This window comes from Pungitius pungitius, chromosome 12 (assembly GCF_949316345.1).
Source record: "Pungitius pungitius chromosome 12, fPunPun2.1, whole genome shotgun sequence".
Lineage (NCBI taxonomy): Eukaryota > Metazoa > Chordata > Actinopteri > Perciformes > Gasterosteidae > Pungitius > Pungitius pungitius.
In genome coordinates this window covers 15,344,660-15,365,766 of record NC_084911.1, presented here as the reverse complement: position 1 = coordinate 15,365,766, position 21,107 = coordinate 15,344,660, and the positions used below count along the sequence as shown (strand labels likewise).

The 21,107-nt window shown below is 44.1% G+C and overlaps 29 non-coding genes across 29 annotated transcripts; all 29 read right to left on the bottom strand.

Annotated features, from left to right (window-relative positions):
* Window positions 1-9: 9 nt before the first annotated feature.
* On the bottom strand, window positions 10-91 carry trnas-gcu (transfer RNA serine (anticodon GCU)). The gene has a single exon. It is a non-coding gene; the product is annotated as a tRNA-Ser (tRNA).
* Window positions 92-899: 808 nt separating this feature from the next.
* trnas-gcu (transfer RNA serine (anticodon GCU)) lies at window positions 900-981 on the bottom strand. The gene has a single exon. It is a non-coding gene; the product is annotated as a tRNA-Ser (tRNA).
* Window positions 982-1,516: 535 nt separating this feature from the next.
* On the bottom strand, window positions 1,517-1,598 carry trnas-gcu (transfer RNA serine (anticodon GCU)). The gene has a single exon. It is a non-coding gene; the product is annotated as a tRNA-Ser (tRNA).
* A 535-nt stretch (window positions 1,599-2,133) lies between these two features.
* On the bottom strand, window positions 2,134-2,215 carry trnas-gcu (transfer RNA serine (anticodon GCU)). The gene has a single exon. It is a non-coding gene; the product is annotated as a tRNA-Ser (tRNA).
* A 535-nt stretch (window positions 2,216-2,750) lies between these two features.
* On the bottom strand, window positions 2,751-2,832 carry trnas-gcu (transfer RNA serine (anticodon GCU)). The gene has a single exon. It is a non-coding gene; the product is annotated as a tRNA-Ser (tRNA).
* A 535-nt stretch (window positions 2,833-3,367) lies between these two features.
* Window positions 3,368-3,449, bottom strand: trnas-gcu (transfer RNA serine (anticodon GCU)). Its single transcript has one exon. It is a non-coding gene; the product is annotated as a tRNA-Ser (tRNA).
* An 808-nt stretch (window positions 3,450-4,257) lies between these two features.
* Window positions 4,258-4,339, bottom strand: trnas-gcu (transfer RNA serine (anticodon GCU)). The gene has a single exon. It is a non-coding gene; the product is annotated as a tRNA-Ser (tRNA).
* Window positions 4,340-4,874: 535 nt separating this feature from the next.
* On the bottom strand, window positions 4,875-4,956 carry trnas-gcu (transfer RNA serine (anticodon GCU)). Its single transcript has one exon. It is a non-coding gene; the product is annotated as a tRNA-Ser (tRNA).
* Window positions 4,957-6,037: 1,081 nt separating this feature from the next.
* On the bottom strand, window positions 6,038-6,119 carry trnas-gcu (transfer RNA serine (anticodon GCU)). Its single transcript has one exon. It is a non-coding gene; the product is annotated as a tRNA-Ser (tRNA).
* Window positions 6,120-6,927: 808 nt separating this feature from the next.
* trnas-gcu (transfer RNA serine (anticodon GCU)) lies at window positions 6,928-7,009 on the bottom strand. Its single transcript has one exon. It is a non-coding gene; the product is annotated as a tRNA-Ser (tRNA).
* A 535-nt stretch (window positions 7,010-7,544) lies between these two features.
* trnas-gcu (transfer RNA serine (anticodon GCU)) lies at window positions 7,545-7,626 on the bottom strand. The gene has a single exon. It is a non-coding gene; the product is annotated as a tRNA-Ser (tRNA).
* Window positions 7,627-8,434: 808 nt separating this feature from the next.
* trnas-gcu (transfer RNA serine (anticodon GCU)) lies at window positions 8,435-8,516 on the bottom strand. Its single transcript has one exon. It is a non-coding gene; the product is annotated as a tRNA-Ser (tRNA).
* Window positions 8,517-9,324: 808 nt separating this feature from the next.
* On the bottom strand, window positions 9,325-9,406 carry trnas-gcu (transfer RNA serine (anticodon GCU)). Its single transcript has one exon. It is a non-coding gene; the product is annotated as a tRNA-Ser (tRNA).
* Window positions 9,407-9,942: 536 nt separating this feature from the next.
* trnas-gcu (transfer RNA serine (anticodon GCU)) lies at window positions 9,943-10,024 on the bottom strand. The gene has a single exon. It is a non-coding gene; the product is annotated as a tRNA-Ser (tRNA).
* A 536-nt stretch (window positions 10,025-10,560) lies between these two features.
* trnas-gcu (transfer RNA serine (anticodon GCU)) lies at window positions 10,561-10,642 on the bottom strand. Its single transcript has one exon. It is a non-coding gene; the product is annotated as a tRNA-Ser (tRNA).
* An 808-nt stretch (window positions 10,643-11,450) lies between these two features.
* trnas-gcu (transfer RNA serine (anticodon GCU)) lies at window positions 11,451-11,532 on the bottom strand. Its single transcript has one exon. It is a non-coding gene; the product is annotated as a tRNA-Ser (tRNA).
* Window positions 11,533-12,068: 536 nt separating this feature from the next.
* Window positions 12,069-12,150, bottom strand: trnas-gcu (transfer RNA serine (anticodon GCU)). The gene has a single exon. It is a non-coding gene; the product is annotated as a tRNA-Ser (tRNA).
* Window positions 12,151-12,685: 535 nt separating this feature from the next.
* On the bottom strand, window positions 12,686-12,767 carry trnas-gcu (transfer RNA serine (anticodon GCU)). The gene has a single exon. It is a non-coding gene; the product is annotated as a tRNA-Ser (tRNA).
* A 535-nt stretch (window positions 12,768-13,302) lies between these two features.
* Window positions 13,303-13,384, bottom strand: trnas-gcu (transfer RNA serine (anticodon GCU)). Its single transcript has one exon. It is a non-coding gene; the product is annotated as a tRNA-Ser (tRNA).
* A 535-nt stretch (window positions 13,385-13,919) lies between these two features.
* On the bottom strand, window positions 13,920-14,001 carry trnas-gcu (transfer RNA serine (anticodon GCU)). The gene has a single exon. It is a non-coding gene; the product is annotated as a tRNA-Ser (tRNA).
* Window positions 14,002-14,535: 534 nt separating this feature from the next.
* Window positions 14,536-14,617, bottom strand: trnas-gcu (transfer RNA serine (anticodon GCU)). The gene has a single exon. It is a non-coding gene; the product is annotated as a tRNA-Ser (tRNA).
* An 808-nt stretch (window positions 14,618-15,425) lies between these two features.
* trnas-gcu (transfer RNA serine (anticodon GCU)) lies at window positions 15,426-15,507 on the bottom strand. Its single transcript has one exon. It is a non-coding gene; the product is annotated as a tRNA-Ser (tRNA).
* A 535-nt stretch (window positions 15,508-16,042) lies between these two features.
* On the bottom strand, window positions 16,043-16,124 carry trnas-gcu (transfer RNA serine (anticodon GCU)). The gene has a single exon. It is a non-coding gene; the product is annotated as a tRNA-Ser (tRNA).
* Window positions 16,125-16,932: 808 nt separating this feature from the next.
* trnas-gcu (transfer RNA serine (anticodon GCU)) lies at window positions 16,933-17,014 on the bottom strand. Its single transcript has one exon. It is a non-coding gene; the product is annotated as a tRNA-Ser (tRNA).
* A 535-nt stretch (window positions 17,015-17,549) lies between these two features.
* trnas-gcu (transfer RNA serine (anticodon GCU)) lies at window positions 17,550-17,631 on the bottom strand. Its single transcript has one exon. It is a non-coding gene; the product is annotated as a tRNA-Ser (tRNA).
* An 808-nt stretch (window positions 17,632-18,439) lies between these two features.
* Window positions 18,440-18,521, bottom strand: trnas-gcu (transfer RNA serine (anticodon GCU)). The gene has a single exon. It is a non-coding gene; the product is annotated as a tRNA-Ser (tRNA).
* Window positions 18,522-19,056: 535 nt separating this feature from the next.
* trnas-gcu (transfer RNA serine (anticodon GCU)) lies at window positions 19,057-19,138 on the bottom strand. The gene has a single exon. It is a non-coding gene; the product is annotated as a tRNA-Ser (tRNA).
* An 808-nt stretch (window positions 19,139-19,946) lies between these two features.
* trnas-gcu (transfer RNA serine (anticodon GCU)) lies at window positions 19,947-20,028 on the bottom strand. Its single transcript has one exon. It is a non-coding gene; the product is annotated as a tRNA-Ser (tRNA).
* A 535-nt stretch (window positions 20,029-20,563) lies between these two features.
* Window positions 20,564-20,645, bottom strand: trnas-gcu (transfer RNA serine (anticodon GCU)). The gene has a single exon. It is a non-coding gene; the product is annotated as a tRNA-Ser (tRNA).
* Window positions 20,646-21,107: the final 462 nt, after the last annotated feature.

The window sequence follows — 21,107 nt, the reverse complement described above, 5'->3', positions numbered from 1 at the left end:
AGTGGAATGCGACGAGAATGGGATTCGAACCCATGCGTGCAGAGCACAATGGATTAGCAGTCCATCGCCTTAACCACTCGGCCACCTCGTCTTGTTTGGTCTGAGCTTGCGGCATAATTTGATAATAATCGTAGCATGTGTTCATTGTCCTGGGAGGGTTTAAAAGTGTTTAAATGCAGTGTCAGCCTTATGGCAATTCGACCCACGCGCTCTGCGTAGAGGGGGGTTAGCTCAAATGGTAGAGCGCTCGCTTAGCATGCGAGAAGTAGCGGGATCGATGCCCGCATCCTCCATTATTCCTAATTTTCAGACAAGGAGATAGTGACAATAATCAGCAAAGGCCAAAACACTTGGCCGCCAAGTCTTGTTTGGTCTGAGCTTGCGGCATTTTATGGTAATTATCGTAGCAGGTGTTCATTGTCCTGGGAGGTTTTAAAAGCGTTTAAATGCAGTGTCAGCCTTATGGCAATTCGACCCAAGCGCTCTGTGTAGAGGGGGATTAGCTCAAATGGTAGAGCGCTCGCTTAGCATGCGAGAAGTAGCGGGATCGATGCCCGCATCCTCCATTATTCCTAATTTTCAGACAAGGAGATAGTGACAATAACCAGCAAAGGCCAAAACACTCGGCCGCCAAGTCTTACTTTAGACTAGGTTTTTACGAACATTTAGTTGATTTCGACCGTCTTATTGACCAAACAATTTTTCTCAATCACCTTAAAGGTGTTGTAAAAATGTATGTTGATGGGTTGAGAAGAATACTCTGTTACATTACAGGGTTGGCTTTAGATGAGGTCTTGACAATCTGAGCCCTTTGCTCCAACCAAATTGGAACTAGGGCAACAGATGTGAATTTCGTGGTGGTGACTTGTAAATGTATTTGGTCAAATAAAAGTGGAATGCGACGAGAATGGGATTCGAACCCATGCGTGCAGAGCACAATGGATTAGCAGTCCATCGCCTTAACCACTCGGCCACCTCGTCTTGTTTGGTCTGAGCTTGCGGCATTTTATGGTAATTATCGTAGCATGTTTTCATTGTCCTAGGAGGTTTTAAAAGCGTTTAAATGCAGTGTCAGGCTTATGGCAATTCGACCCAAGCGCTCTGTGTAGAGGGGGATTAGCTCAAATGGTAGAGCGCTCGCTTAGCATGCGAGAAGTAGCGGGATCGATGCCCGCATTCTCCATTATTTCTAATTTTTAGACAAGGAGATAGTGGCAATAATCAGCAAAGGCCAAAACACTCGGCTGCCAAGTCTTACTTTAGACTAGGTTTTTACGAACATTTAGTTGATTTCGACCGTCTTATTGACTAAACAATCTTTCTCAATCAACTTAAAGGTGTTGTAAAAACGTATGTTGATGGGTTGAGAAGAATCCTCTGTTACATTACAGGGTTGGCTTTAGATGAGGTGTGGACAATCTGAGCCCTTTGCTCCAACCAAATTGGAACTAGGGCAACAGATGTGAATTGCGTAGTGGTGACTTGTAAATGTATTTGGTCAAATAAAAGTGGAATGCGACGAGAATGGGATTCGAACCCATGCGTGCAGAGCACAATGGATTAGCAGTCCATCGCCTTAACCACTCGGCCACCTCGTCTTGTTTGGTCTGACCTTGCGGCATAATTTGATAATAATCGTAGCATGTGTTCATTGTCCTGGGAGGGTTTAAAAGTGTTTAAATGCAGTGTCAGCCTTATGTCAATTCGACCCACGCGCTCTGTGTAGAGGGGGATTAGCTCAAATGGTAGAGCGCTCGCTTAGCATGCGAGAAGTAGCGGGATCGATGCCCGCATCCTCCATTATTCCTAATTTTCAGACAAGGAGATAGTGACAATAATCAGCAAAGGCCAAAACACTCGGCCGCCAAGTCTTACTTTAGACTAGGTTTTTACGAACATTTAGTTGATTTCGACCGTCTTATTGACCAAACAATTTTTCTTAATCACCTTAAAGGTGTTGTAAAAACGTATGTTGATGGGTTGAGAAGAATACTCTGTTACATTACAGGGTTGGCTTTAGATGAGGTGTGGACAATCTGAGCCCTTTGCTTCAACCAAATTGGAACTAGGGCAACAGATGTGAATTTCGTGGTGGTGACTTGTAAATGTATTTGGTCAAATAAAAGTGGAATGCGACGAGAATGGGATTCGAACCCATGCGTGCAGAGCACAATGGATTAGCAGTCCATCGCCTTAACCACTCGGCCACCTCGTCTTGTTTGGTCTGAGCTTGCGGCATAATTTGATAATAATCGTAGCATGTGTTCATTGTCCTGGGAGGGTTTAAAAGTGTTTAAATGCAGTGTCAGCCTTATGGCAATTCGACCCACGCGCTCTGCGTAGAGGGGGGTTAGCTCAAATGGTAGAGCGCTCGCTTAGCATGCGAGAAGTAGCGGGATCGATGCCCGCATCCTCCATTATTCCTAATTTTCAGACAAGGAGATAGTGACAATAATCAGCAAAGGCCAAAACACTCGGCCGCCAAGTCTTACTTTAGACTAGGTTTTTACGAACATTTAGTTGATTTCGACCGTCTTATTGACCAAACAATTTTTCTCAATCACCTTAAAGGTGTTGTAAAAATGTATGTTGATGGGTTGAGAAGAATACTCTGTTACATTACAGGGTTGGCTTTAGATGAGGTGTGGACAATCTGAGCCCTTTGCTCCAACCAAATTGGAACTAGGGCAACAGATGTGAATTTCGTGGTGGTGACTTGTAAATGTATTTGGTCAAATTAAAGTGGAATGCGACGAGAATGGGATTCGAACCCATGCGTGCAGAGCACAATGGATTAGCAGTCCATCGCCTTAACCACTCGGCCACCTCGTCTTGTTTGGTCTGAGCTTGCGGCATAATTTGATAATAATCGTAGCATGTGTTCATTGTCCTGGGAGGGTTTAAAAGTGTTTAAATGCAGTGTCAGCCTTATGGCAATTCGACCCACGCGCTCTGCGTAGAGGGGGGTTAGCTCAAATGGTAGAGCGCTCGCTTAGCATGCGAGAAGTAGCGGGATCGATGCCCGCATCCTCCATTATTCCTAATTTTCAGACAAGGAGATAGTGACAATAATCAGCAAAGGCCAAAACACTCGGCCGCCAAGTCTTACTTTAGACTAGGTTTTTACGAACATTTAGTTGATTTCGACCGTCTTATTGACCAAACAATTTTTCTCAATCACCTTAAAGGTGTTGTAAAAACGTATGTTGATGGGTTGAGAAGAATACTCTGTTACATTACAGGGTTGGCTTTAGATGAGGTGTGGACAATCTGAGCCCTTTGCTTCAACCAAATTGGAACTAGGGCAACAGATGTGAATTTCGTGGTGGTGACTTGTAAATGTATTTGGTCAAATAAAAGTGGAATGCGACGAGAATGGGATTCGAACCCATGCGTGCAGAGCACAATGGATTAGCAGTCCATCGCCTTAACCACTCGGCCACCTCGTCTTGTTTGGTCTGAGCTTGCGGCATAATTTGATAATAATCGTAGCATGTGTTCATTGTCCTGGGAGGGTTTAAAAGTGTTTAAATGCAGTGTCAGCCTTATGGCAATTCGACCCACGCGCTCTGCGTAGAGGGGGGTTAGCTCAAATGGTAGAGCGCTCGCTTAGCATGCGAGAAGTAGCGGGATCGATGCCCGCATCCTCCATTATTCCTAATTTTCAGACAAGGAGATAGTGACAATAATCAGCAAAGGCCAAAACACTCGGCCGCCAAGTCTTGTTTGGTCTGAGCTTGCGGCATTTTATGGTAATTATCGTAGCAGGTGTTCATTGTCCTGGGAGGTTTTAAAAGCGTTTAAATGCAGTGTCAGCCTTATGGCAATTCGACCCAAGCGCTCTGTGTAGAGGGGGATTAGCTCAAATGGTAGAGCGCTCGCTTAGCATGCGAGAAGTAGCGGGATCGATGCCCGCATCCTCCATTATTCCTAATTTTCAGACAAGGAGATAGTGACAATAACCAGCAAAGGCCAAAACACTCGGCCGCCAAGTCTTACTTTAGACTAGGTTTTTACGAACATTTAGTTGATTTCGACCGTCTTATTGACCAAACAATTTTTCTCAATCACCTTAAAGGTGTTGTAAAAATGTATGTTGATGGGTTGAGAAGAATACTCTGTTACATTACAGGGTTGGCTTTAGATGAGGTCTTGACAATCTGAGCCCTTTGCTCCAACCAAATTGGAACTAGGGCAACAGATGTGAATTTCGTGGTGGTGACTTGTAAATGTATTTGGTCAAATAAAAGTGGAATGCGACGAGAATGGGATTCGAACCCATGCGTGCAGAGCACAATGGATTAGCAGTCCATCGCCTTAACCACTCGGCCACCTCGTCTTGTTTGGTCTGAGCTTGCGGCATTTTATGGTAATTATCGTAGCATGTTTTCATTGTCCTAGGAGGTTTTAAAAGCGTTTAAATGCAGTGTCAGGCTTATGGCAATTCGACCCAAGCGCTCTGTGTAGAGGGGGATTAGCTCAAATGGTAGAGCGCTCGCTTAGCATGCGAGAAGTAGCGGGATCGATGCCCGCATTCTCCATTATTTCTAATTTTTAGACAAGGAGATAGTGGCAATAATCAGCAAAGGCCAAAACACTCGGCTGCCAAGTCTTACTTTAGACTAGGTTTTTACGAACATTTAGTTGATTTCAACCGTCTTATTGACTAAACAATCTTTCTCAATCAACTTAAAGGTGTTGTAAAAACGTATGTTGATGGGTTGAGAAGAATCCTCTGTTACATTACAGGGTTGGCTTTAGATGAGGTGTGGACAATCTGAGCCCTTTGCTCCAACCAAATTGGAACTAGGGCAACAGATGTGAATTTCGTGGTGGTGACTTGTAAATGTATTTGGTCAAATAAAAGTGGAATGCGACGAGAATGGGATTCGAACCCATGCGTGCAGAGCACAATGGATTAGCAGTCCATCGCCTTAACCACTCGGCCACCTCGTCTTGTTTGGTCTGAGCTTGCGGCATAATTTGATATTAATCGTAGCATGTGTTCATTGTCCTGGGAGGGTTTAAAAGTGTTTAAATGCAGTGTCAGCCTTATGGCAATTCGACCCAAGCGCTCTGTGTAGAGGGGGATTAGCTCAAATGGTAGAGCGCTCGCTTAGCATGCGAGAAGTAGCGGGATCGATGCCCGCATCCTCCATTATTCCTAATTTTCAGACAAGGAGATAGTGACAATAATCAGCAAAGGCCAAAACACTCGGCCGCCAAGTCTTGTTTGGTCTGAGCTTGCGGCATTTTATGGTAATTATCGTAGCAGGTGTTCATTGTCCTGGGAGGTTTTAAAAGCGTTTAAATGCAGTGTCAGCCTTATGGCAATTCGACCCACGCGCTCTGTGTAGAGGGGGATTAGCTCAAATGGTAGAGCGCTCGCTTAGCATGCGAGAAGTAGCGGGATCGATGCCCGCATCCTCCATTATTCCTAATTTTCAGACAAGGAGATAGTGACAATAATCAGCAAAGGCCAAAACACTCGGCCGCCAAGTCTTGTTTGGTCTGAGCTTGCGGCATTTTATGGTAATTATCGTAGCAGGTGTTCATTGTCCTGGGAGGTTTTAAAAGCGTTTAAATGCAGTGTCAGCCTTATGGCAATTCGACCCACGCGCTCTGTGTAGAGGGGGATTAGCTCAAATGGTAGAGCGCTCGCTTAGCATGCGAGAAGTAGCGGGATCGATGCCCGCATCCTCCATTATTCCTAATTTTCAGACAAGGAGATAGTGACAATAATCAGCAAAGGCCAAAACACTCGGCCGCCAAGTCTTACTTTAGACTAGGTTTTTTCAAACATTTAGTTGATTTCGACCGTCTTATTGACCAAACAATGTTTCTCAATCACCTTAAAGGTGTTGTAAAAACGTATGTTGATGGGTTGAGAAGAATACTCTGTTACATTACAGGGTTGGCTTTAGATGAGGTCTTGACAATCTGAGCCCTTTGCTCCAACCAAATTGGAACTAGGGCAACAGATGTGAATTTCGTGGTGGTGACTTGTAAATGTATTTGGTCAAAAAGAAGAGGAATGCGACGAGAATGGGATTCGAACCCATGCGTGCAGAGCACAATGGATTAGCAGTCCATCGCCTTAACCACTCGGCCACCTCGTCTTGTTTGGTCTGAGCTTGCGGCATTTTATGGTAATTATCGTAGCATGTTTTCATTGTCCTGGGAGGTTTTAAAAGTGTTAAAATGCAGTGTCAGCCTTATGGCAATTCGACCCAAGCGCTCTGTGTAGAGGGGGATTAGCTCAAATGGTAGAGCGCTCGCTTAGCATGCGAGAAGTAGCGGGATCGATGCCCGCATCCTCCATTATTCCTAATTTTCAGACAAGGAGATAGTGACAATAATCAGCAAAGGCCAAAACACTCGGCCGCCAAGTCTTGTTTGGTCTGAGCTTGCGGCATTTTATGGTAATTATCGTAGCAGGTGTTCATTGTCCTGGGAGGTTTTAAAAGCGTTTAAATGCAGTGTCAGCCTTATGGCAATTCGACCCACGCGCTCTGTGTAGAGGGGGATTAGCTCAAATGGTAGAGCGCTCGCTTAGCATGCGAGAAGTAGCGGGATCGATGCCCGCATCCTCCATTATTCCTAATTTTCAGACAAGGAGATAGTGACAATAATCAGCAAAGGCCAAAACACTCGGCCGCCAAGTCTTACTTTAGACTAGGTTTTTACGATCATTTAGTTGATTTCGACCGTCTTATTGACCAAACAATTTTTCTCAATCACCTTAAAGGTGTTGTAAAAATGTATGTTGATGTGTTGAGAAGAATCCTCTGTTACATTACAGGGTTGGCTTTAGATGAGGTGTGGACAATCTGAGCCCTTTGCTCCAACCAAATTGGAACTAGGGCAACAGATGTGAATTTCGTGGTGGTGACTTGTAAATGTATTTGGTCAAATAAAAGTGGAATGCGACGAGAATGGGATTCGAACCCATGCGTGCAGAGCACAATGGATTAGCAGTCCATCGCCTTAACCACTCGGCCACCTCGTCTTGTTTGGTCTGAGCTTGCGGCATAATTTGATATTAATCGTAGCATGTGTTCATTGTCCTGGGAGGGTTTAAAAGTGTTTAAATGCAGTGTCAGCCTTATGGCAATTCGACCCACGCGCTCTGCGTAGAGGGGGGTTAGCTCAAATGGTAGAGCGCTCGCTTAGCATGCGAGAAGTAGCGGGATCAATGCCAGCATCCTCCATTATTCCTAATTTTTAGACAAGGAGATAGTGACAATAATCAGCAAAGGCCAAAACACTCGGCCGCCAAGTCTTACTTTAGACTAGGTTTTTTCAAACATTTAGTTGATTTCGACCGTCTTATTGACCAAACAATGTTTCTCAATCACCTTAAAGGTGTTGTAAAAACGTATGTTGATGGGTTGAGAAGAATACTCTGTTACATTACAGGGTTGGCTTTAGATGAGGTCTTGACAATCTGAGCCCTTTGCTCCAACCAAATTGGAACTAGGGCAACAGATGTGAATTTCGTGGTGGTGACTTGTAAATGTATTTGGTCAAAAAGAAGAGGAATGCGACGAGAATGGGATTCGAACCCATGCGTGCAGATGACAATGGATTAGCAGTCCATCGCCTTAACCACTCGGCCACCTCGTCTTGTTTGGTCTGAGCTTGCGGCATTTTATGGTAATTATCGTAGCATGTTTTCATTGTCCTGGGAGATTTTAAAAGTGTTAAAATGCAGTGTCAGCCTTATGGCAATTCGACCCAAGCGCTCTGTGTAGAGGGGGATTAGCTCAAATGGTAGAGCGCTCGCTTAGCATGCGAGAAGTAGCGGGATCGATGCCCGCATCCTCCATTATTCCTAATTTTCAGACAAGGAGATAGTGACAATAATCAGCAAAGGCCAAAACACTCGGCTGCCAAGTCTTGTTTAATAGGAGCTTGCGGCATAATTTGATAATTATCGTAGCATGTTTTTATTGTCCTGGGAGGTTTTAAAAGTGTTAAAATGCAGTGTCAGCCTTATGGCAATTCGACCCACGCGCACTGTGTAGAGGGGGATTAGCTCAAATGGTAGAGCGCTCGCTTAGCATGCGAGAAGTAGCGGGATCGATGCCCGCATCCTCCATTATTCCTAATTTTCAGACAAGGAGATAGTGACAATAATCAGCAAAGGCCAAAACACTCGGCCGCCAAGTCTTACTTTAGACTAGGTTTTTACAAACATTTAGTTGATTTCGACCGTCTTATTGACCAAACAATGTTTCTCAATCACCTTAAAGGTGTTGTAAAAACGTATGTTGTTGGGTTGAGAAGAATACTCTGTTACATTACAGGGTTGGCTTTAGATGAGGTCTTGACAATCTGAGCCCTTTGCTCCAACCAAATTGGAACTAGGGCAACAGATGTGAATTTCGTGGTGGTGACTTGTAAATGTATTTGGTCTAATAAAAGTGGCATGCGACGAGAATGGGATTCGAACCCATGCGTGCAGAGCACAATGGATTAGCAGTCCATCGCCTTAACCACTCGGCCACCTCGTCTTGTTTGGTCTGAGCTTGCGGCATAATTTAATAATAATCGTAGCATGTGTTCATTGTCCTGGGAGGGTTTAAAAGTGTTTAAATGCAGTGTCAGCCTTATGGCAATTCGACCCACGCGCTCTGCGTAGAGGGGGGTTAGCTCAAATGGTAAAGCGCTCGCTTAGCATGCGAGAAGTAGCGGGATCGATGCCCGCATCCTCCATTATTCCTAATTTTCAGACAAGGAGATAGTGACAATAATCAGCAAAGGCCAAAACACTCGGCCGCCAAGTCTTGTTTGGTCTGAGCTTGCGGCATTTTATGGTAATTATCGTAGCAGGTGTTCATTGTCCTGGGAGGTTTTAAAAGCGTTTAAATGCAGTGTCAGCCTTATGGCAATTCGACCCAAGCGCTCTGTGTAGAGGGGGATTAGCTCAAATGGTAGAGCGCTCGCTTAGCATGCGAGAAGTAGCGGGATCGATGCCCGCATCCTCCATTATTCCTAATTTTCAGACAAGGAGATAGTGACAATAATCAGCAAAGGCCAAAACACTCGGCCGCCAAGTCTTACTTTAGACTAGGTTTTTACGAACATTTAGTTGATTTCGACCGTCTTATTGACCAAACAATTTTTCTCAATCACCTTAAAGGTGTTGTAAAAATGTATGTTGATGGGTTGAGAAGAATACTCTGTTACATTACAGGGTTGGCTTTAGATGAGGTGTGGACAATCTGAGCCCTTTGCTCCAACCAAATTGGAACTAGGGCAACAGATGTGAATTTCGTGGTGGTGACTTGTAAATGTATTTGGTCAAAAAGAAGAGGAATGCGACGAGAATGGGATTCGAACCCATGCGTGCAGAGCACAATGGATTAGCAGTCCATCGCCTTAACCACTCGGCCACCTCGTCTTGTTTGGTCTGAGCTTGCGGCATAATTTGATAATTATCGTAGCATGTGTTCATTGTCCTGGGGAGGTTTTAAAAGTGTTAAAATGCAGTGTCAGCCTTATGGCAATTCGACCCAAGCGCTCTGTGTAGAGGGGGATTAGCTCAAATGGTAGAGCGCTCGCTTAGCATGCGAGAAGAAGCGGGATCGATGCCCGCATTCTCCATTATTTCTAATTTTTAGACAAGGAGATAGTGACAATAATCAGCAAAGGCCAAAACACTCGGCTGCCAAGTCTTACTTTAGACTAGGTTTTTACGAGCATTTAGTTGATTTCGACCTTCTTATTGACCAAACAATCTTTCTCAATCACTTTAAAGGTGTTGTAAAAACGTATGTTGATGGGTTGAGAAGAATCCTCTGTTACATTACAGGGTTGGCTTTAGATGAGGTGTGGACAATCTGAGCCCTTTGCTCCAACCAAATTGGAACTAGGGCAACAGATGTGAATTTCGTGGTGGTGACTTGTAAATGTATTTGGTCAAAAAGAAGAGGAATGCGCTGAGAATGGGATTCGAACCCATGCGTGCAGAGCACAATGGATTAGCAGTCCATCGCCTTAACCACTCGGCCACCTCGTCTTGTTTGGTTTGAGCTTGCGGCATAATTTGATAATTATCGTAGCATGTGTTTATTGTCCTGGGGAGGTTTTAAAAGTGTTAAAATGCAGTGTCAGCCTTATGGCAATTCGACCCAAGCGCTCTGTGTAGAGGGGGATTAGCTCAAATGGTAGAGCGCTCGCTTAGCATGCGAGAAGAAGCGGGATCGATGCCCGCATTCTCCATTATTTCTAATTTTTAGACAAGGAGATAGTGACAATAATCAGCAAAGGCCAAAACACTCGGCTGCCAAGTCTTACTTTAGACTAGGTTTTTACGAACATTTAGTTGATTTCGACCTTCTTATTGACCAAACAATCTTTCTCAATCACCTTAAAGGTGTTGTAAAAACGTATGTTGATGGGTTGAGAAGAATCCTCTGTTACATTACAGGGTTGGCTTTAGATGAGGTCTTGACAATCTGAGCCCTTTGCTCTAACCAAATTGGAACTAGGGCAACAGATGTGAATTTCGTGGTGGTGACTTGTAAATGTATTTGGTCAAAAAGAAGAGGAATGCGACGAGAATGGGATTCGAACCCATGCGTGCAGAGCACAATGGATTAGCAGTCCATCGCCTTAACCACTCGGCCACCTCGTCTTGTTTGGTCTGAGCTTGCGGCATAATTTGATAATTATCGTAGCATGTGTTCATTGTCCTGGGAGGTTTTAAAAGTGTTAAAATGCAGTGTCAGCCTTATGGCAATTCGACCCAAGCGCTCTGTGTAGAGGGGGATTAGCTCAAATGGTAGAGCGCTCGCTTAGCATGCGAGAAGTAGCGGGATCGATGCCCGCATTCTCCATTATTTCTAATTTTTAGACAAGGAGATAGTGACAATAATCAGCAAAGGCCAAAACACTCGGCCGCCAAGTCTTGTTTGGTCTGAGCTTGCGGCATTTTATGGTAATTATCGTAGCAGGTGTTCATTGTCCTGGGAGGTTTTAAAAGCGTTTAAATGCAGTGTCAGCCTTATGGCAATTCGACCCAAGCGCTCTGTGTAGAGGGGGATTAGCTCAAATGGTAGAGCGCTCGCTTAGCATGCGAGAAGAAGCGGGATCGATGCCCGCATTCTCCATTATTTCTAATTTTTAGACAAGGAGATAGTGACAATAATCAGCAAAGGCCAAAACACTCGGCTGCCAAGTCTTACTTTAGACTAGGTTTTTACGAGCATTTAGTTGATTTCGACCTTCTTATTGACCAAACAATCTTTCTCAATCACTTTAAAGGTGTTGTAAAAACGTATGTTGATGGGTTGAGAAGAATCCTCTGTTACATTACAGGGTTGGCTTTAGATGAGGTGTGGACAATCTGAGCCCCTTGCTCCAACCAAATTGGAACTAGGGCAACAGATGTGAATTTCGTGGTGGTGACTTGTAAATGTATTTGGTCAAAAAGAAGAGGAATGCGACGAGAATGGGATTCGAACCCATGCGTGCAGAGCACAATGGATTAGCAGTCCATCGCCTTAACCACTCGGCCACCTCGTCTTGTTTGGTCTGAGCTTGCGGCATAATTTGATAATTATCGTAGCATGTGTTCATTGTCCTGGGGAGGTTTTAAAAGTGTTAAAATGCAGTGTCAGCCTTATGGCAATTCGACCCAAGCGCTCTGTGTAGAGGGGGATTAGCTCAAATGGTAGAGCGCTCGCTTAGCATGCGAGAAGAAGCGGGATCGATGCCCGCATTCTCCATTATTTCTAATTTTTAGACAAGGAGATAGTGACAATAATCAGCAAAGGCCAAAACACTCGGCTGCCAAGTCTTACTTTAGACTAGGTTTTTACGAACATTTAGTTGATTTCGACCTTCTTATTGACCAAACAATCTTTCTCAATCACCTTAAAGGTGTTGTAAAAACGTATGTTGATGGGTTGAGAAGAATCCTCTGTTACATTACAGGGTTGGCTTTAGATGAGGTCTTGACAATCTGAGCCCTTTGCTCCAACCAAATTGGAACTAGGGCAACAGATGTGAATTTCGTGGTGGTGACTTGTAAATGTATTTGGTCAAAAAGAAGAGGAATGCGACAAGAATGGGATTCGAACCCATGCGTGCAGAGCACAATGGATTAGCAGTCCATCGCCTTAACCACTCGGCCACCTCGTCTTGTTTGGTCTGAGCTTGCGGCATAATTTGATAATTATCGTAGCATGTGTTCATTGTCCTGGGAGGTTTGAAAAGCGTTTAAATGCAGTGTCAGCCTTATGGCAATTCGACCCAAGCGCTCTGTGTAGAGGGGGATTAGCTCAAATGGTAGAGCGCTCGCTTAGCATGCGAGAAGTAGCGTGATCGATGCCCGCATTCTCCATTATTCCTAATTTTTAGACAAGGAGATAGTGACAATAATCAGCAAAGGCCAAAACACTCGGCTGCCAAGTCTTACTTTAGACTAGGTTTTTACGAACATTTAGTTGATTTCGACCGTCTTATTGACCAAACAATTTTTCTCAATCACCTTAAAGGTGTTGTAAAAACGTATGTTGATGGGTTGAGAAGAATACTCTGTTACATTACAGGGTTGGCTTTAGATGAGGTCTTGACAATCTGAGCCCTTTGCTCCAACCAAATTGGAACTAGGGCAACAGATGTGAATTTCGTGGTGGTGACTTGTAAATGTATTTGGTCAAAAAGAAGAGGAATGCGACGAGAATGGGATTCGAACCCATGCGTGCAGAGCACAATGGATTAGCAGTCCATCGCCTTAACAACTCGGCCACCTCGTCTTGTTTGGTCTGAGCTTGACGCATAATTTGATAATTATCGTAGCATGTGTTCATTGTCCTGGGAGGGTTTAAAAGTGTTTAAATGCAGTGTCAGCCTTATGGCAATTCGACCCAAGCGCTCTGTGTAGAGGGGGATTAGCTCAAATGGTAGAGCGCTCGCTTAGCATGCGAGAAGTAGCGGGATCGATGCCCGCATCCTCCATTATTCCTAATTTTCAGACAAGGAGATAGTGACAATAATCAGCAAAGGCCAAAACACTCGGCCGCCAAGTCTTACTTTAGACTAGGTTTTTACAAACATTTAGTTGATTTCGACCGTCTTATTGACCAAACAATTTTTCTCAATCACCTTAAAGGTGTTGTAAAAACGTATGTTGATGGGTTGAGAAGAATACTCTGTTACATTACAGGGTTGGCTTTAGATGAGGTCTTGACAATCTGAGCCCTTTGCTCCAACCAAATTGGAACTAGGGCAACAGATGTGAATTTCGTGGTGGTGACTTGTAAATGTATTTGGTCAAATAAAAGTGGAATGCGACGAGAATGGGATTCGAACCCATGCGTGCAGAGCACAATGGATTAGCAGTCCATCGCCTTAACCACTCGGCCACCTCGTCTTGTTTGGTCTGAGCTTGCGGCATAATTTGATAATTATCGTAGCATGTGTTCATTGTCCTGGGAGGGTTTAAAAGTGTTTAAATGCAGTGTCAGCCTTATGGCAATTCGACCCACGCGCTCTGTGTAGAGGGGGATTAGCTCAAATGGTAGAGCGCTCGCTTAGCATGCGAGAAGTAGCGGGATCGATGCCCGCATCCTCCATTATTCCTAATTTTCAGACAAGGAGATAGTGACAATAATCAGCAAAGGCCAAAACACTCGGCCGCCAAGTCTTACTTTAGACTAGGTTTTTACAAACATTTAGTTGATTTCGACCGTCTTATTGACCAAACAATGTTTCTCAATCACCTTAAAGGTGTTGTAAAAACGTATGTTGATGGGTTGAGAAGAATACTCTGTTACATTACAGGGTTGGCTTTAGATGAGGTCTTGACAATCTGAGCCCTTTGCTCCAACCAAATTGGAACTAGGGCAACAGATGTGAATTTCGTGGTGGTGACTTGTAAATGTATTTGGTCAAAAAGAAGAGGAATGCGACGAGAATGGGATTCGAACCCATGCGTGCAGAGCACAATGGATTAGCAGTCCATCGCCTTAACCACTCGGCCACCTCGTCTTGTTTGGTCTGAGCTTGCGGCATTTTATGGTAATTATCGTAGCATGTATTCATTGTCCTGGGAGGTTTTAAAAGTGTTAAATGCAGTGTCAGCCTTATAGCAATTCGACCCAAGCGCTCTGTGTAGAGGTGGATTAGCTCAAATGGTAGAGCGCTCGCTTAGCATGCGAGAAGTAGCGGGATAGATGCCCGCATCCTCCATTATTCCTAATTTTCAGACAAGGAGATAGTGACAATAATCAGCAAAGGCCAAAACACTCGGCCGCCAAGTCTTACTTTAGACTAGGTTTTTACAAACATTTAGTTGATTTCGACCGTCTTATTGACTAAACAATCTTTCTCAATCAACTTAAAGGTGTTGTAAAAACGTATGTTGATGGGTTGAGAAGAATACTCTGTTACATTACAGGGTTGGCTTTAGATGAGGTGTGGACAATCTGAGCCCTTTGCTTCAACCAAATTGGAACTAGGGCAACAGATGTGAATTTCGTGGTGGTGACTTGTAAATGTATTTGGTCAAATAAAAGTGGAATGCGACGAGAATGGGATTCGAACCCATGCGTGCAGAGCACAATGGATTAGCAGTCCATCGCCTTAACAACTCGGCCACCTCGTCTTGTTTGGTCTGAGCTTGAGGCATAATTTGATAATTATCGTAGCATGTGTTCATTGTCCTGGGAGGGTTTAAAAGTGTTTAAATGCAGTGTCAGCCTTATGGCAATTCGACCCACGCGCTCTGTGTAGAGGGGGATTAGCTCAAATGGTAGAGCGCTCGCTTAGCATGCGAGAAGTAGCGGGATCGATGCCCGCATCCTCCATTATTCCTAATTTTCAGACAAGGAGATAGTGACAATAATCAGCAAAGGCCAAAACACTCGGCCGCCAAGTCTTGTTTGGTCTGAGCTTGCGGCATTTTATGGTAATTATCGTAGCAGGTGTTCATTGTCCTGGGAGGTTTTAAAAGCGTTTAAATGCAGTGTCAGCCTTATGGCAATTCGACCCAAGCGCTCTGTGTAGAGGGGGATTAGCTCAAATGGTAGAGCGCTCGCTTAGCATGCGAGAAGTAGCGGGATAGATGCCCGCATCCTCCATTATTCCTAATTTTCAGACAAGGAGATAGTGACAATAATCAGCAAAGGCCAAAACACTCGGCCGCCAAGTCTTACTTTAGACTAGGTTTTTACAAACATTTAGTTGATTTCGACCGTCTTATTGACCAAACAATTTTTCTCACTCACCTTAAAGGTGTTGTAAAAACGTATGTTGATGGGTTGAGAAGAATACACTGTTACATTACAGGGTTGGCTTTAGATGAGGTGTGGACAATCTGAGCCCTTTGCTCCAACCAAATTGGAACTAGGGCAACAGATGTGAATTTCGTGGTGGTGACTTGTAAATGTATTTGGTCAAATAAAAGTGGAATGCGACGAGAATGGGATTCGAACCCATGCGTGCAGAGCACAACGGATTAGCAGTCCATCGCCTTAACCACTCGGCCACCTCGTCTTGTTTGGTCTGAGCTTGCGGCATTTTATGGTAATAATCGTAGCATTTGTTCATTGTCCTGGGAGGGTTTAAAAGTGTTTAAATGCAGTGTCAGCCTTATGGCAATTCGACCCAAGCGCTCTGTGTAGAGGGGGATTAGCTCAAATGGTAGAGCGCTCGCTTAGCATGCGAGAAGTAGCGGGATAGATGCCCGCATCCTCCATTATTCCTAATTTTCAGACAAGGAGATAGTGACAATAATCAGCAAAGGCCAAAACACTCGGCCGCCAAGTCTTACTTTAGACTAGGTTTTTACAAACATTTAGTTGATTTCGACCGTCTTATTGACCAAACAATGTTTCTCAATCACCTTAAAGGTGTTGTAAAAACGTATGTTGATGGGTTGAGAAGAATACTCTGTTACATTACAGGGTTGGCTTTAGATGAGGTCTTGACAATCTGAGCCCTTTGCTCCAACCAAATTGGAACTAGGGAAACAGATGTGAATTTCGTGGTGGTGACTTGTAAATGTATTTGGTCAAATAAAAGTGGAATGCGACGAGAATGGGATTCGAACCCAAGCGTGCAGAGCACAATGGATTAGCAGTCCATCGGCTTAACCACTCGGCCACCTCGTCTTGTTTGGTCTGAGCTTGCGGCATAATTTGATTATAATCGTAGCATGTGTTCATTGTCCTGGGAGGGTTTAAAAGCGTTTAAATGCAGTGTCAGCCTTATGGCAATTCGACCCACGCGCTCTGTGTAGAGGGGGATTAGCTCAAATGGTAGAGCGCTCGCTTAGCATGCGAGAAGAAGCGGGATCGATGCCCGCATTCTCCATTATTCCTAATTTTTAGACAAGGAGATAGTGACAATAATCAGCAAAGGCCAAAACACTCGGCCGCCAAGTCTTGTTTAATAGGAGCTTGCGGCATAATTTGATAATTATCGTAGCATGTTTTTATTGTCCTGGGAGGTTTTAAAAGTGTTAAAATGCAGTGTCAGCCTTATGGCAATTCGACCCAAGCGCTCTGTGTAGAGGGGGATTAGCTCAAATGGTAGAGCGCTCGCTTAGCATGCGAGAAGTAGCGGGATCGATGCCCGCATCCTCCATTATTCCTAATTTTCAGACAAGAAGATAGTGACAATAATCAGCAAAGGCCAAAACACTCGGCCGCCAAGTCTTACTTTAGACTAGGTTTTTACGAACATTTAGTTGATTTCGACCGTCTTATTGACCAAACAATTTATCTCAATCACCTTAAAGGTGTTGTAAAAATGTATGTTGATGGGTTGAGAAGAATACTCTGTTACATTACAGGGTTGGCTTTAGATGAGGTCTTGACAATCTGAGCCCTTTGCTCCAACCAAATTGGAACTAGGGCAACAGATGTGAATTTCGTGGTGGTGACTTGTAAATGTATTTGGTCAAAAAGAAGAGGAATGCGACGAGAATGGGATTCGAACCCATGCGTGCAGAGCACAATGGATTAGCAGTCCATCGCCTTAACCACTCGGCCACCTCGTCTTGTTTGGTCTGAGCTTGCGGCATTTTATGGTAATTATCGTAGCATGTTTTCATTTTCCTAGGAGGTTTTAAAAGCGTTTAAATGCAGTGTCAGGCTTATGGCAATTCGACCCAAGCGCTCTGTGTAGAGGGGGATTAGCTCAAATGGTAGAGCGCTCGCTTAGCATGCGAGAAGTAGCGGGATCGATGCCCGCATTCTCCATTATTTCTAATTTTTAGACAAGGAGATAGTGGCAATAATCAGCAAAGGCCAAAACACTCGGCTGCCAAGTCTTACTTTAGACTAGGTTTTTACGAACATTTAGTTGATTTCGACCGTCTTATTGACTAAACAATCTTTCTCAATGAACTTAAAGGTGTTGTAAAAACGTATGTTGATGGGTTGAGAAGAATCCTCTGTTACATTACAGGGTTGGCTTTAGATGAGGTGTGGACAATCTGAGCCCTTTGCTCCAACCAAATTGGAACTAGGGCAACAGATGTGAATTTCGTGGTGGTGACTTGTAAATGTATTTGGTCAAATAAAAGTGGAATGCGACGAGAATGGGATTCGAACCCATGCGTGCAGAGCACAATGGATTAGCAGTCCATCGCCTTAACCACTCGGCCACCTCGTCTTGTTTGGTCTGAGCTTGCGGCATAATTTGATAATTATCGTAGCATGTGTTCATTGTCCTGGGAGGGTTTAAAAGTGTTTAAATGCAGTGTCAGCCTTATGGCAATTCGACCCAAGCGCTCTGTGTAGAGGGGGATTAGCTCAAATGGTAGAGCGCTCGCTTAGCATGCGAGAAGTAGCGGGATCGATGCCCGCATCCTCCATTATTCCTAATTTTTAGACAAGGAGATAGTGACAATAATCAGCAAAGGCCAAAACACTCGGCCGCCAAGTCTTGTTTAATAGGAGCTTGCGGCATAATTTGATAATTATCGTAGCATGTTTTTATTGTCCTGGGAGGTTTTAAAAGTGTTAAAATGCAGTGTCAGCCTTATGGCAATTCGACCCAAGCGCTCTGTGTAGAGGGGGATTAGCTCAAATGGTAGAGCGCTCGCTTAGCATGCGAGAAGTAGCGGGATCGATGCCCGCATCCTCCATTATTCCTAATTTTCAGACAAGAAGATAGTGACAATAATCAGCAAAGGCCAAAACACTCGGCCGCCAAGTCTTACTTTAGACTAGGTTTTTACGAACATTTAGTTGATTTCGACCGTCTTATTGACCAAACAATTTATCTCAATCACCTTAAAGGTGTTGTAAAAATGTATGTTGATGGGTTGAGAAGAATACTCTGTTACATTACAGGGTTGGCTTTAGATGAGGTCTTGACAATCTGAGCCCTTTGCTCCAACCAAATTGGAACTAGGGCAACAGATGTGAATTTCGTGGTGGTGACTTGTAAATGTATTTGGTCAAAAAGAAGAGGAATGCGACGAGAATGGGATTCGAACCCATGCGTGCAGAGCACAATGGATTAGCAGTCCATCGCCTTAACCACTCGGCCACCTCGTCTTGTTTGGTCTGAGCTTGCGGCATTTTATGGTAATTATCGTAGCATGTTTTCATTTTCCTAGGAGGTTTTAAAAGCGTTTAAATGCAGTGTCAGGCTTATGGCAATTCGACCCAAGCGCTCTGTGTAGAGGGGGATTAGCTCAAATGGTAGAGCGCTCGCTTAGCATGCGAGAAGTAGCGGGATCGATGCCCGCATTCTCCATTATTTCTAATTTTTAGACAAGGAGATAGTGGCAATAATCAGCAAAGGCCAAAACACTCGGCTGCCAAGTCTTACTTTAGACTAGGTTTTTACGAACATTTAGTTGATTTCGACCGTCTTATTGACTAAACAATCTTTCTCAATGAACTTAAAGGTGTTGTAAAAACGTATGTTGATGGGTTGAGAAGAATCCTCTGTTACATTACAGGGTTGGCTTTAGATAAGGTGTGGACAATCTGAGCCCTTTGCTCCAACCAAATTGGAACTAGGGCAACAGATGTGAATTTCGTGGTGGTGACTTGTAAATGTATTTGGTCAAATAAAAGTGGAATGCGACGAGAATGGGATTCGAACCCATGCGTGCAGAGCACAATGGATTAGCAGTCCATCGCCTTAACCACTCGGCCACCTCGTCTTGTTTGGTCTGAGCTTGCGGCATAATTTGATAATAATCGTAGCATGTGTTCATTGTCCTGGGAGGGTTTAAAAGTGTTTAAATGCAGTGTCAGCCTTATGGCAATTCGACCCACGCGCTCTGCGTAGAGGGGGGTTAGCTCAAATGGTAGAGCGCTCGCTTAGCATGTGAGAAGTAGCGGGATCGATGCCCGCATCCTCCATTATTCCTAATTTTCAGACAAGGAGATAGTGACAATAATCAGCAAAGGCCAAAACACTCGGCCGCCAAGTCTTGTTTGGTCTGAGCTTGCGGCTTTTTATGGTAATTATCGTAGCAGGTGTTCATTGTCCTGGGAGGTTTTAAAAGCGTTTAAATGCAGTGTCAGCCTTATGGCAATTCGACCCAAGCGCTCTGTGTAGAGGGGGATTAGCTCAAATGGTAGAGCGCTCGCTTAGCATGCGAGAAGTAGCGGGATCGATGCCCGCATCCTCCATTATTCCTAATTTTCAGACAAGGAGGTAGTGACAATAATCAGCAAAGGCCAAAACACTCGGCCGCCAAGTCTTACTTTAGACTAGGTTTTTACGAACATTTAGTTGATTTCGACCGTCTTATTGACCAAACAATTTTTCTCAATCACCTTAAAGGTGTTGTAAAAATGTATGTTGATGGGTTGAGAAGAATCCTCTGTTACATTACAGGGTTGGCTTTAGATGAGGTGTGGACAATCTGAGCCCTTTGCTCCAACCAAATTGGAACTAGGGCAACAGATGTGAATTTCGTGGTGGTGACTTGTAAATGTATTTGGTCAAATAAAAGTGGAATGCGACAAGAATGGGATTCGAACCCATGCGTGCAGAGCACAATGGATTAGCAGTCCATCGCCTTAACCACTCGGCCACCTCGTCTTGTTTGGTCTGAGCTTGCGGCATTTTATGGTAATTATCGTAGCATGTTTTCATTGTCCTAGGAGGTTTTAAAAGCGTTTAAATGCAGTGTCAGGCTTATGGCAATTCGACCCAAGCGCTCTGTGTAGAGGGGGATTAGCTCAAATGGTAGAGCGCTCGCTTAGCATGCGAGAAGTAGCGGGATCGATGCCCGCATTCTCCATTATTTCTAATTTTTAGACAAGGAGATAGTGGCAATAATCAGCAAAGGCCAAAACACTCGGCTGCCAAGTCTTACTTTAGACTAGGTTTTTACGAACATTTAGTTGATTTCGACCGTCTTATTGACTAAACAATCTTTCTCAATGAACTTAAAGGTGTTGTAAAAACGTATGTTGATGGGTTGAGAAGAATCCTCTGTTACATTACAGGGTTGGCTTTAGATGAGGTGTGGACAATCTGAGCCCTTTGCTCCAACCAAATTGGAACTAGGGCAACAGATGTGAATTTCGTGGTGGTGACTTGTAAATGTATTTGGTCAAATAAAAGTGGAATGCGACGAGAATGGGATTCGAACCCATGCGTGCAGAGCACAATGGATTAGCAGTCCATCGCCTTAACCACTCGGCCACCTCGTCTTGTTTGGTCTGAGCTTGCGGCATAATTTGATAATAATCGTAGCATGTGTTCATTGTCCTGGGAGGGTTTAAAAGTGTTTAAATGCAGTGTCAGCCTTATGGCAATTCGACCCACGCGCTCTGTGTAGAGGGGGATTAGCTCAAATGGTAGAGCGCTCGCTTAGCATGCGAGAAGTAGCGGGATCGATGCCCGCATTCTCCATTATTCCTAATTTTTAGACAAGGAGATAGTGACAATAATCAGCAAAGGCCAAAACACTCGGCCGCCAAGTCTTGTTTAATAGGAGCTTGCGGCATAATTTGATAATTATCGTAGCATGTTTTTATTGTCCTGGGAGGTTTTAAAAGTGTTAAAATGCAGTGTCAGCCTTATGGCAATTCGACCCAAGCGCTCTGTGTAGAGGGGGATTAGCTCAAATGGTAGAGCGCTCGCTTAGCATGCGAGAAGTAGCGGGATCGATG